A 12462-nucleotide genomic window follows, 5' to 3' on the forward strand; every position below is an offset into this window, starting at 1 on the left:
AAGATAGGCTTCTGTGATGTCTTGTTTATCACGTTTGACTCTTTTTGTGTTATTAATATTTGGATTGTTTATATTTTGGCTATGTTTACATTCCGCCGCCTTGCGAAAGCTGTTCTTTCTTAGAAGATGCCTACGTTTAGCCCCTCAAAATGCCAAGCTTTTTTGCCTGCAATACCCTTGTAAGACTGATTTTACAATACGCTAGCACTCTTCGGTTCCCTAATACGTCACTCGGCTTGAGAGAGTGAAACAAAAAGCTGTTAGGTTCATTCATAACAAATACAAACCCCCTGACTCCCCTACCGATATTGCCGCTTCATCTGGCCTTCCATCATTATCACCTAGAGCAAAAGAATCTCGCCTGAAGTTTATATTGTAATGGGAACGACAGGCGCAGCGCAGCGAAGAAGCGGACGAGTTCAAGCGGGACAACGAAGAAGCAGACGAAGTGCAGCTGGGTTTTTCGAACGACGCCTGTGAGTGTGCCCGTCGTGTCGCCGGTCAACCAAGACCAACCGACCTGTGCTTCAAATAAACGCCTTGACACTTGGTGGAGGTGCCTCGGTTCCCGTCCCGGTCCTCATCCCCACCTCCTCCTGTGGCAGCGCCGCTCACCTATGCTGAAGCAGTCACCGGTACACGGCGCTCGCCCACCTCTGCCGCCTACCCTAGCAGCCCGGCCTTTTATGCTCCACCGCCGTCTATACCCCCGCCGCAGGTCCCGGTTCGTCGACCCCGCCGAAACCCTACGAACCCCTGGCGTACCGAGGACAATCGACCGATATGCTATTCCTGCGGTCTTCCGGGCCATGTCGCACGCTTTTGCCGTCAGCGATCTCCTCGTTCTGGCGATTTCATGCTCAATTTCCGCTACGATTCCGGGCCGCCCTTGCCTAATGTCTCTTCTGCCTCCTCTACACATCGCTCCCCGTACCCTACTCGCCGCTCGCCTTCCCCTCGTCGACGTTCCATTTCTCCGATGCTCCGCCGCCCGGACCCTCTCCCAGAGGAAAACTGACTGCCGCAGTACGGGAGGCAAGAACTGCGTGTTTTGCCAACTTCTTAAGTCCTCCGTGTTCTCTTGCTAACGTGATTGAGGTGTCTGTTGAAGGCGTCCCCGTTCTCGCGCTCGTCGACACGGGTGCTGCAGTGTCAGTAATTAGTGATGCTCTTCGCCGCAAACTTCGTAAGGTGACAACGCCGCTGTCTGACTTTTCACTACGTACGGCCACCTCTCAGCTCATCCACCCCATCGCAGCCTGCACGGTCCGCGTTTCTATCAACGACGTCGCCTATACCATCGAGTTTGTTGTGCTGACCGCCTGCTCTCACGATGTCATCCTCGGCTGCGATTTCCTCTCGACCCACCGTGCAGTGATTGATTGTGCCCGTGCGGAACTTGAGCTTTCTCCCCTGTGTGATGTTTCGTTGTGTGACCTACCTGTGCGCTCCGCTAAGCTTCTTGTAGCTGCCGACACCGACATACCTCCCTCCTCTTCAGCCCTCGTTCCGCTCCGCCCCGACTCTTTCCTCAGCGGCCCTGTTCTTTTCACACCTACCGCAGCAGCCACTCGCCATCAGCGCCTCCTCATTCCATTCGCCGTTGTCTCGATTTCCGATGGCCACTGCGCCATCTATGTCACCAACCCACTTTCTTGCCCGTCGTTTGTTCTTCGCGGCGAATGCCTCGGCTCTATTGAAGAACTGGACCCTGCTCTTGCTTCCGAGTTCTCCGATACCCGTGCCTGCTCCCCAGTTACTGCCTTAGCCTGTTGTGCGACAGCGCCCGATCCGATTTCCATCGACGTCTTTCGTCGTAACATCGCTCCCGACCTTCCGTCCGCTTACCGTGACCAAATCTTGGAACTTCTCTGCCGCTTCCGCAACTCTTTCGACCTTTCCCAGCACTCCTTGGGGCGCGCATTGGCCGTCTCTCACACAATTGACACTGGTACCCACGCTCCCTTGCGTCAGCGACCGTACCGAGTCTCGCCGAGCGAGCGCCGCGTCATCCGTGACAATGTTGACGACATGCTTCGGCGCGGCATAATACAGCCTTCTCACAGCCCTTGGGCCTCTCCTGTTTGTTGTCTTGGTGACGAAAAAAGATGGCTCCATCAGGTTCTGTGTGGACTACCGCCGTCTCAACAAGATCACACGCAAGGATGTTTATCCTCTACCCCGAATCGACGACGCACTGGATTGCTTGCAGGGAGCGGAGTATTTTTCATCCCTCGACCTACGCTCCGGCTACTGGCAGGTCCCGATGGCAGCGAACGACAGGCCGAAAACCGCTTTCGTCATCCCAGACGGCTTGTATGAGTTCAACGTGATGCCATTCGGCCTCTGCAATGCTCCAGCCACATTCGAAAGGATGATGGACACTATTCTCAGTGGCATCAAATGGGAAACTTGTCTGTGTTACCTAGATGACATTGTCGTTTTTTCCAAAGATTTTCCTTCCCATCTGCACCGCCTTCAGCGCGTACTCACTAGCCTTACTGACGCCGGCCTCCAACTAAACTTGAAAAAATGTTACTTCGGTGCAATGCAGCTCACAATATTAGGCCATGTCATCTCCAAAGACGGCGTTCTTCCTGACCCTGCCAAACTTCGCGCCGTCGCTGACTTCCCCAAACCAACCACCTTAAAAGAACTTCGCAGTTTTATAGGCTTATGCTCATATTTTCGCCGCTTCATCCGAAATTTCGTCAGTATGATCGCCCCTTTAACACAGCTTCTTGCCGGCAGCCCGAACCTTTCGTCTTGGTCGCCCGCCTGCGATACCGCGTTCAGCACTTTACGCCGCCTGCTGGTCTCTCCCCCCATCCTTCGCCATTTTGATCCCGCCTGTCCGACAGAAGTTCACACTGACGCGAGCGGTGTGGGCTTGGGCGCAGTTCTTGCCCAGCGAAGGCCTGGGTATCCGGAATACGTCGTCGCTTACGCCAGCCGCGGCCTCACCAAGGCGGAATCAATCTATTTTGTCACAGAAAAAGAATGTATCGCCATCATTTGGGCAATTGCCAAGTTCCGCCCTTACATTTACGGCCGGCCCTTCTATGTCGTCACCGACCACCACGCCCTATGCTGGCTATCCTCCCTCAAAGATCCTTCTGGCCGACTCGCCCGCTGGGCTTTACGTCTCCAGGAATTTGATATACACGTCATTTATCGCTCCGGCCGGAAGCACTCGGACGCCGACGCCCTTTCTCGTTCACCACTCCCATGCGAGTCAACCTCTGCCCTCGTCTGTGCCTACGAATTCTCTTCGTTCAACATCCCTGATATGCTCTCCGAACAACTGAAGGATCCTTGGATCACCTCGCTGCTAAACTTCCTGAACACTCCCATGCCGCATCATTCGACCCGGACCCTTCGCCACCAAGCCCACCACTTCGCCGTTCGTGATGGCCTCTTATACCGCCGTAATTACCTCCCCGACGGCCGGAAGTGGCTGTTGGTCATCCCTCGACACCTCCGTGCTACAATCTGTGCCTCTTTTCACGCCGCTCCACAATGCGGCCACGCCGGTGTACTGAAAACATATGCTCGCCTTCGTCAGCGATTCTACTGGCGAGGTATGTACCGCTACATACGTCATCACATTCGGTCATGCACCGCCTGCCAACGTCGCAAGAAACCTCCCCACTCCGCCGCCGCTCCTTTGCAGCCGTTACCTTGCCCTGGCCGTCCCTTTGACCGCGTCGGCATTGATCTTTATGGCCCGCTTCCAACTACTTCGGCTAATAATCGGTGGATCATCGTTGCCGTTGACCATCTCACCCGTTACGTCGAAACGTCGGCTCTCAAATCTGCTACCGCAAACGATGTCGCTCACTTCATTCTACACAGTCTTGTTCTTCGTCACGGCGCCCCAAAAGAACTTCTAAGTGACCGCGGCCGTGTTTTTCTCTCGGACGCTGTCGAGGCCCTGCTCAAGCAATGCCAAATCGTTCATCGCTACACCAGCGCCTATCACCCCCAGACCAACGGCATGACTGAGCGGTTCAAACGCACTCTGAGTGACATGCTCGCCATGTACGTTGACACCGCCCACTCCAACTGGGATCAAGTGCTCCCGTTCGTCACGTACGCGTATAACACAGCTACTCAGACAACAACGGGGTTTTCTCCTTTCTTCCTCTTATATGGCCGGGAGCCTACATCCACCATGGACACCATCCTTCCTTATCACCCTGACCCTTCCGAGGCCACCTTACTCTCCGAAGCTCACCTGTATGCCGAAGAATGCCGGCAACTTGCCCGCTCTTTCACCACACAGCAACAATGGGATCAGAAGCACCGTCGGGATTCCCCGGACCCTCCAGCGTCATACCCATCTGGCACCCTCGTTTGGCTCTGGGTGCCTTCCTCCACTCCCGGCCTCGCCACGAAACTACTGTCTCGCTTTCACGGACCTTACCGGGTTGTCCACCAAACTTCTCCGGTGACTTATATCGTTGAGCCGCTCGTTCCCTCTTCGGACCACCGTCGCCGGGGGCGCGAAACTGTGCACGTTGAGCGCCTCAAGCCTTACTATGAACCGCCCATCCTCTCCTCTCCGTAAGTCGCCAGGATGGCTCCTTTTTCGGAGGGAGAGTAATTGTAATGGGAGCGACAGGCGCAGCGCAGCGAAGAAGCGGACGAGTTCAAGCGGGACAACGAAGAAGCAGACGAAGTGCAGCTGGGTTTTTCGAACGACGCCTGTGAGTGTGCCCGTCGTGTCGCCGGTCAACCAAGACCAACCGACCTGTGCTTCAAATAAACGCCTTGACAATATACTCAATTATTCCACAACAGCTATAGTCTAAATGTGTCTAAATATGCATCCTTCTGACAATATATGCAATGCCTGCACAAGCATGACTGAATAATGATGTCAAGCAAACATTGTCAAGCATTCCTTCTTTCCTTTAGCCATCAGCGAATGGAATTAACTCAATTCATTGAGTACTAGTGCCTACTCACTATCACTATCTCCCTTCACCTCAAGATTGTAATCCAACAAAATTTAATAAAGTGGACATAGTCCTACATTCTACCAGATGACTGCGCTGCCATTACTTGTTGCCATTCCTTGATATGTTATGTTTACGGATGGTTGCGCGGACAATTGTGAACCGTTACCTTCTTTTGCTAGCATGCTTTCTAGCAAGAATGACTGCTGCTCCTCTTGTTTTCTTTTTTTTCTGCTGTTCTAATCTTTAAGGTATTTTTTGGTAACCTGCCTACTAGAAGTTATATAGCATTTATTTTCAAAGTTCCCTTTCAGTCGATCCGCAGGAAGGAATTTCTTTTTATTGTTTTGAACTTTATATTGTAATGATTGCCCACCTCCTACGATCTCGTATTGAGACTGGCAGTATTTTAAATAAACAAACCAGTTATACTCTCTCTTAATGCACAATCTCAAAGCAGGAGCATGTTTAATTAGGTAGCAGATTCTGTGTGGTCACTGTAAAACAGGTCCTTCTATAAAACCTTGTTCTTTTCTCTTTGCTATCTTGCGAATGCTTTTGTTACAAAGGTGTAACATGTTTTGTCTTTGCATGTTTATATTGGTGGTGGCGTGCTGGTTGACAAATCGGTGCTCGAGCTATTCAATTATTCGAACAGCGGGCCTGCAAAATATGCCGTGCACTGCTCTTCATCTGTTTTCGCCTGAGGAGCTGCAAGACACACGTACACACTTTAAACGCGGGGCTCTGGACCAAGAGAAGTGCTAGGCAGTAATTGGCTAGTGTCCTTTTCTGACATATCTTTATGTAGGCAGCCATCTAGAATACTTTTTACAAATCCAAACTGCTCATTTATAATGTAGAACTCCTATTGCTGAGAGTCAAAAAATTCAATATGTTATGTTGAAAGCAATCGAGATTTTTTTCCAAACAAGACAGGAATGCAAATAGAGGTGTACGGATAGTAATTTTTTAATTGAATAACAGTAGTGTAACTGGCCAACTGAGTTGAATACGAATATAATATTTGTGCCAATATTTGCTACTTTCGCAAATAATCGTACAAAAGAGAAGAATAGTGTTAAACTTTGATATTACAGTGGCGGTGCTGCAGTACGATGCTAACTTATGCAGTTAAAGCTATAGCTGTTTGATTAAACAACACTGATCTCCACTAAGGGGCCGCAACACGAATTCATTATGTTAACTCTTTGAACATCAAGTTATGCATTTACAGAAATTGTTTTGTTATTGATAACCACAGAGAAACAACTAGAGCCACAGCTAAGGGCATGACAGGGGCGAAAATACATATGAGCCATGGCCTCTATGGCTGCTAAACTTGCCGAAGCCTTGCCGTGTTGTCGTGTCTTAGAGGCCACGTAAGAGCATTACGAACGCTGCCGCACGAATGAACCATGTAGTGGCACTGGACCCTTCATCGCGCAGATATTGATTACAGCAGGATGGTACGCAGCATCAGTGTGTGCCCTGTTCTTTGAAAGAACAGTCACCGAGGAAATATACCATGTCGAGCCTTATTTGAACATTATGCCAATTGTTCAATAAGTGTTCAAAAGTTTATAACCAATTCGATTCGGATCGAACAATTTCCACAATATACTATTTGATGCGTTCGAGATTTTCTTATAGGTCAACCGCAATGGCTCAGTGGTTTTGGTGCTCGGCTGCTGACCCGAAAGACGCTGGTTCGATCCTGGCTGTGGCGGTCTAATTTTGATGGAACCAAAATTCTAGAGGCCCGTGTACTGTGCGATGTCAGTGCACGCTAAAAAACCCCGGATCCCTTCACTGCGGCGTCTCTCTTTGCCTGACTCGCTTTGGGACATTAAACCCCGCAAACCACACCAAATCAGATTTTCTAAGATTCGCGCACACCTAACACAAATCATATAGCAAGACTCCACCAAATTGTATGTGGCCGCCGCGGTGGCTGATTGGCTATGGCGCTCGGCTGACGGCCCGAAAGACTCTGGTTCGATCCCAGCCGCAGCGGTCGAATTTCGATGGAGGTGAAATTCTAAAACTCCGTGCACACGTACTGTGCGATGTTAGTGCACATTAGAGAATTCCAGGTGGTCAAAATTTCCGGATTCTTTCACTGCAGCGTCTCTCATAGCCTGTCTCGCTTTGGGACGTTAAACTCCCATAAACCATAAACAAAATGGTGTGTAAAAAAGAAAAAAATAGAAAAGAATGAGAAATGTCATGCATCTTGAAACAAAGCAGCTTCTGAATGCCTTGAAATTTCAGATTGCATGCACGCATAAAAAAATACTGCTCCCACTATTGTGACACATAATTGGCAGCAGACATTTGTTTGCGCCGACAATGGCGGCCGGGTTTTCCCGTGCGCGCCGCATTCTTGGGGCAAAGCCATTCCCTAGCATTTGCTGGGGAAGGCGACCAGACCGCGCGTTTGCTGCACTCGCTTCGCTGCCTGGAACCAGAAGTCCAACGGCGAGGCACAACGGATACCCGAGCGCCTGCCGCGGAAGGTGACGACAGCGTGCCGTTGCAACCGCTCGCGACGCAGGCCAGATCCCGAAGACATTCTTTCCGGTCCCGCAGAATTCCGCGTAACCTACGAGGTGGCACTCCCATCGCCGTTCCCTTTCCCCATGAGAGAGACTTCCTTCCTCGCCCAACCGGTGCTGTCCTGACGGCCAACAATGAAGATGGGCCGCGTCGAAATGGAGGGGGAAACATGTTTTCACATGTACTGTGCGATGTCAGTGCACATTAAAGAACTCCAGGCGGTCGAAATTTCCGGATTCTTTCACTGCGGCTTCTCTCATAGCCTGTCTCGCTTTGGGACGTTAACCCCCCATGAACCATAAACCAAATGGTATGTAAAAAAGGAAAGAATAGGAAAGAATGAGAAATGTCATGCATGTTGAAACAAAGCAGCTTCTGAATGCCTTGAAATTGCAGATTGCATGCACGCATAAAAAATACTGCTCCCACTATTGTGACACATATAAGTTAAGACTGCCTGAAGCAACTTATTTATATCGGCCCTTATTAGCAATAGCTTCATATAGCACAGTTGAGAGGGATATGACTGTATTCATTATACCATTGCTTGTAAAGTTATGGTGCAAACGAGAGTTACAGTACTTAAGGTTGTGGAAAGCCTGTTCTCCCCTCCGTTTCGACGCAGCGGACAATCTCCATCGCCGTTCGTCAGGACAGCGCCGGCTGCGCAAGGAGGGAAGTCTCCCTCATGGGTGAAAGGGAACGGCGACGGGAGCGCCACCTTGTAGGATACGCGAAATTCTGCGGAACCGGAGAGGGTCTTTTCGGGATCCGGCCAGCGTCAAGAGCGGTTGCAGCCGCACGTACTCGTCACCTTCCGCGGCAGGCGCCTTGAGATCCGTCGTTACTTGCCGCCGTACGTCTTTTTCCAGGCAATGATGCGAGCGCAGCAAGCGCACGCTCTGGTCACCTTCTCCAGCAAATTCTCGGGAATGGCTCGGCCCTAAGAATGCGGCGCGCACGGGAAAACCCGGCCGCCATTATCGGCGCATACAAACGTTCGCTGCCGATACCTCCGAAGACGCGCCCCTGCCCCAGCCGGTAATTCGGAAGTCCTTACGTAGCGTTCTATTTCCAAGGAATGCCTCGTTGATGTTTTGTAGCTAGCTGGCCCTCTCTGTGTTTTAAATGTGTTAACGCTGTGTCGTTTTCTCCCTTTGTCCCCGCCCATATTTCCACAATGGCAGCCCAACGTGTGGCAAGCTCGTGGGACAAGGGACGACAGTCCGGTTCGTGGAATGCCCGCCCGGATTTGGAACAGCGTTAGGCCTGGCCCGAATTCAGAGTTGCTAGCAACGCTAAGACGTTTTCTTGACAGCGTGATGAGTGTAATAGCAGCATGAGAGAATTGCCGTGCATGCTATGCTTTTGATGAGCACTTCATCAGTACACCTTTGGAAGGTGAACCTACGAGGTCCGCACATGGGGAGCGAGACCGAGCCGCCCAGGGAGAGCAGCAAGCCAGAAGCGAGTGAATGCGGAAGCCTGAAGGGTGGCCCGATTTTTCTTGTACATAGTTGTAAATATTCTCTGTTCTGTCTCTTTGGCTCTGGGAGCCGGGTGCCGTAATCAGCTGATTTGGATTGCAGTCGTGATTGCAGGAAAAGCACCGGGGCGCGGCGACACGGCGAGAAGCAGTGGGCGCCGTTCGCTTTAGGGTCACCTTGGAAAAAACGTGTCTCGTCGTGGCGTTGTATTCTACCTTTTAACTTTGGCCCTTTGTTGGCACAGGCAAGTGTCACAGCGAATAGGCCAAGGCTCTTCAGGAGCTGCCTGTCGCTTCTGGGAGGACATAGTCGTACCTTGACACAAGCACGCGCAAATTGGTTTGCTTATTTTATATTTAAACTCGCTATTGCCTACAGGTCTCGCTCAACTACAGACAGCAGACTTTGTTCGAACGAACTTGGTATTTTTTGGGCTGCGAAGCGATTTTATTATTTCGCGGAGCCAGAGACGCTAATGCAGTTCAAGTGAGCTTAACACAACCATGCCGGAAAGCGAGCCGCGAATGTGCTTCGACCGAAGAGGGCCACCTACGTTCAGATGAAGCGAGCGTTTGGGCGGTGCCGGATAGAATTGTTTGGCTCTCGCAATGCTCCGCATTTCACCAAATGGTCAGTTTGCGTGGTCTCTATTGCCTTTGATTCAAAATTTTGGAGATCATGGGAGCGATATGCAGGGTTCAAGAGAAGCTGGCACGGCCTTCTTTCCATTTTATGGGTTCCTGTCTGCTGCCTTGCGGCCGTGAGTCATCGAGCTGCAGAGTCACCTGCGAGCAGTTTGCATAGGCTACGAGAGGGGGGGGAGAGTCAGTCCCCTTACCTTCAAAGTAAGGCGCCTTAGCGCGAACAGCACCCTCCCGGCACGCTGATTTTGGATGCCTGCCGCGAGACATGAACGGTGCCCGGTGACCTTGCTGCTCATTGGATGACCCCGGCACCCCGCCTTTTCAAGCTGTCTTGCAGTCATCTCCGCAACGCTCGTGGTCCCTTCGTGGATGGCATCTTGGACGAGTTCAACCGTACGCCGACTTTTAAGGAGGAAGGGATGTGGAGAACCTGTTTTCCCCCTCCATTTCGACGCGGCCCAAATTCCCCACTCTGCGTCAAGACTGCACCGGCTGGACGAGGAGGGAAGTCTCCCGCATGGGGGAAAGGGAGCGGCGACGGGAGCGCCACCTCGTAGGTTACGCGGAATTCTGCGGAACCGGACAGGGTCACTTCGGGATCCGGCCAGCGTCACGAGTGGTTGCAGCCGCACGCTCTCGTCACCTTCCGCGGCAGGCGCAAGATGATCCGTCTTGCCTTGCCGCTGGACTTCTGGTTACAGGCAGCGATGCGAGCGCAGCAAACGCGCGCTCTGGTCACCTTCCCCAGCCAATGCTCGGGATGGGCTCTGCCCCAAGAATGCGGTCTGCACGGGAAAACCCGGGCGCCATTATCGACGCATACAAACGTTCACCACCGATACCTCCGAAGTCCCGCCCCTGCCCAGCCGGTAATTCGGAACACCTTCTTGCATAGCCTTCTATTTCCGAGGAATGCCTCGTTGATGTTTTGTAGCTAGCTGGGCCGCTCTGTGTATTATTTGCAAGTGTAATAAATAGCATATGACTGTTAACGCTGTGTCGTTAGCACTAATATGCTCGCCCAGCCGCTGCTGTCCTGACGCATGGTGGTTAAGATGGGCCGCGTCGAAATGGAGGGTGGAAACAGTGTCACGGATCTCTCCGGAGAACACTCGGACCAAAAGAATGGACTAGGCGACGGGTGTACCCACACAAACGCACATTTAATACACCCTACGTGACGCACACACTAGAACGCAAACCTAACAAAACTAACACACAACACAAAGGCTATAAATACACACGACCCGGAACACTGCTATCAGCGTCTACTACTAGCGTTCGGCGTTCGTGCTCACGTTTGGTTCGGTGTGGGTGCGGCGTTGTATGGATCCAGTATCCGGCGTCGAGGCGGCGTTCGATGTGGTTGGGCTGGGGTCGCTGGCGGCGTTCGACGCGCTTGGGCTGGCGTCGCTCGCTGCGTCGTACAAGCTCCAGGTCCAAGCGCCAGTGGAGGTGATGCCGGTGTTGTTGGCGTTGGGGGCACCACCCGGATGGGTGGCAACAGCGCTGGAGACACCCCTGGCCGTAGCAGGTGGTAGCGTCCTCCGTTGACACCCCGGAACGGGCTCAGGCACGGCAGGAAGTGCACAATGCGATGCCGTAGAACGCGAGCTCACCGGAGCAGTAGCCGGCGTCGCTCTCTTCCAGCCAAAGTGACCCTGACCCGCCGGAGCCTCCGCTTCTCTGCTGTTCCCCCCCGAGCCTCGCTCTCACTCGCACTTTCAGCCTCGGTGTTAGTGCACGTAAGCCTTGTCGTCGTCTTCTTCTCTTCTCCACCAATCATCTCTCTCCACCTCACCGAATGCTTCTTGTTCCTCTTCTTTATTCTTCGAGTAATCCCCGTCGTCTTCTTCACGCCTCTTTCCTTTAAAATTTAATTTAGGCTCCTTAATATATGTGACAAACAGGTTCTCCACAAGATAAGGAAAGGATGAGTCAATTTGGCAAAGGCATATATGAATGCTTCAGAAATGTGAGTCATAACACACGTCAAGTATTTGAAAGAAGATTTTTTTACATGTTCAACATCAGTTTGCTATATTTGTTTTCAAGCTTTACATGGAGGAAGTTTCTGGATGCTAGTGCAGGGCACATCAAGAATAGCCTGGCGAGATACCTGGCTCGCCACAACAACGGGCCGGCCACATCAACGCCAGAGTGGGCCATGTGAAAAATAGCCTCGTATGCTGCCTGACACGCCTTATTACATGGAACTCTGTTCATACATTTTTCACCGGACCGGGAAAGAAAAACGTAAAAGCCGGGAAAATGCAGCAGTGAGGAACGCAACAACGGGGTCCTACTGTGATCGGTCGGCGGCAACATTCACCTGCAACAACAAATATCTGTCAATTAGTTTATTTTTTAAAGTTTAAATTTCTGGATCTAGTCAGGCACCGGAGATGTATTGCGAATAAAACAGTTTTACATTTTTTTACTGTACGCCTTAAAGTACATGATGGTACGTGTTCCACAAGCTGCATTTGCATATTTGTCCTCCCAGCACGATTGATTGCCTCTATGTGTGCGTCAACAAAACGACTACAACGTCTGAACTCAAGAACAGTTGAACAGGTGATCAACAAGATTATATTTCCCTGTGCATCAACCAAAGGAGAACAACTTCTCAATTCAACAGATTTCAGCAGGTGGTTAACAAAAAGGTGTGCCACTATGCAAGAATTTGGCAACAATAGGATGTATGGCCATTTTGTTGCATGTTATTGACTTTGTTGACGGAAGTGCATGAAACGATCACTAAAACAACACACCGATTTTTGTAAGGGCTAGGCCAAACTTTAGAAAGAG

The sequence above is a fragment of the Amblyomma americanum genome, chromosome 9 (genome assembly GCF_052857255.1).
Source record: "Amblyomma americanum isolate KBUSLIRL-KWMA chromosome 9, ASM5285725v1, whole genome shotgun sequence".
Taxonomy (NCBI): domain Eukaryota; kingdom Metazoa; phylum Arthropoda; class Arachnida; order Ixodida; family Ixodidae; genus Amblyomma; species Amblyomma americanum.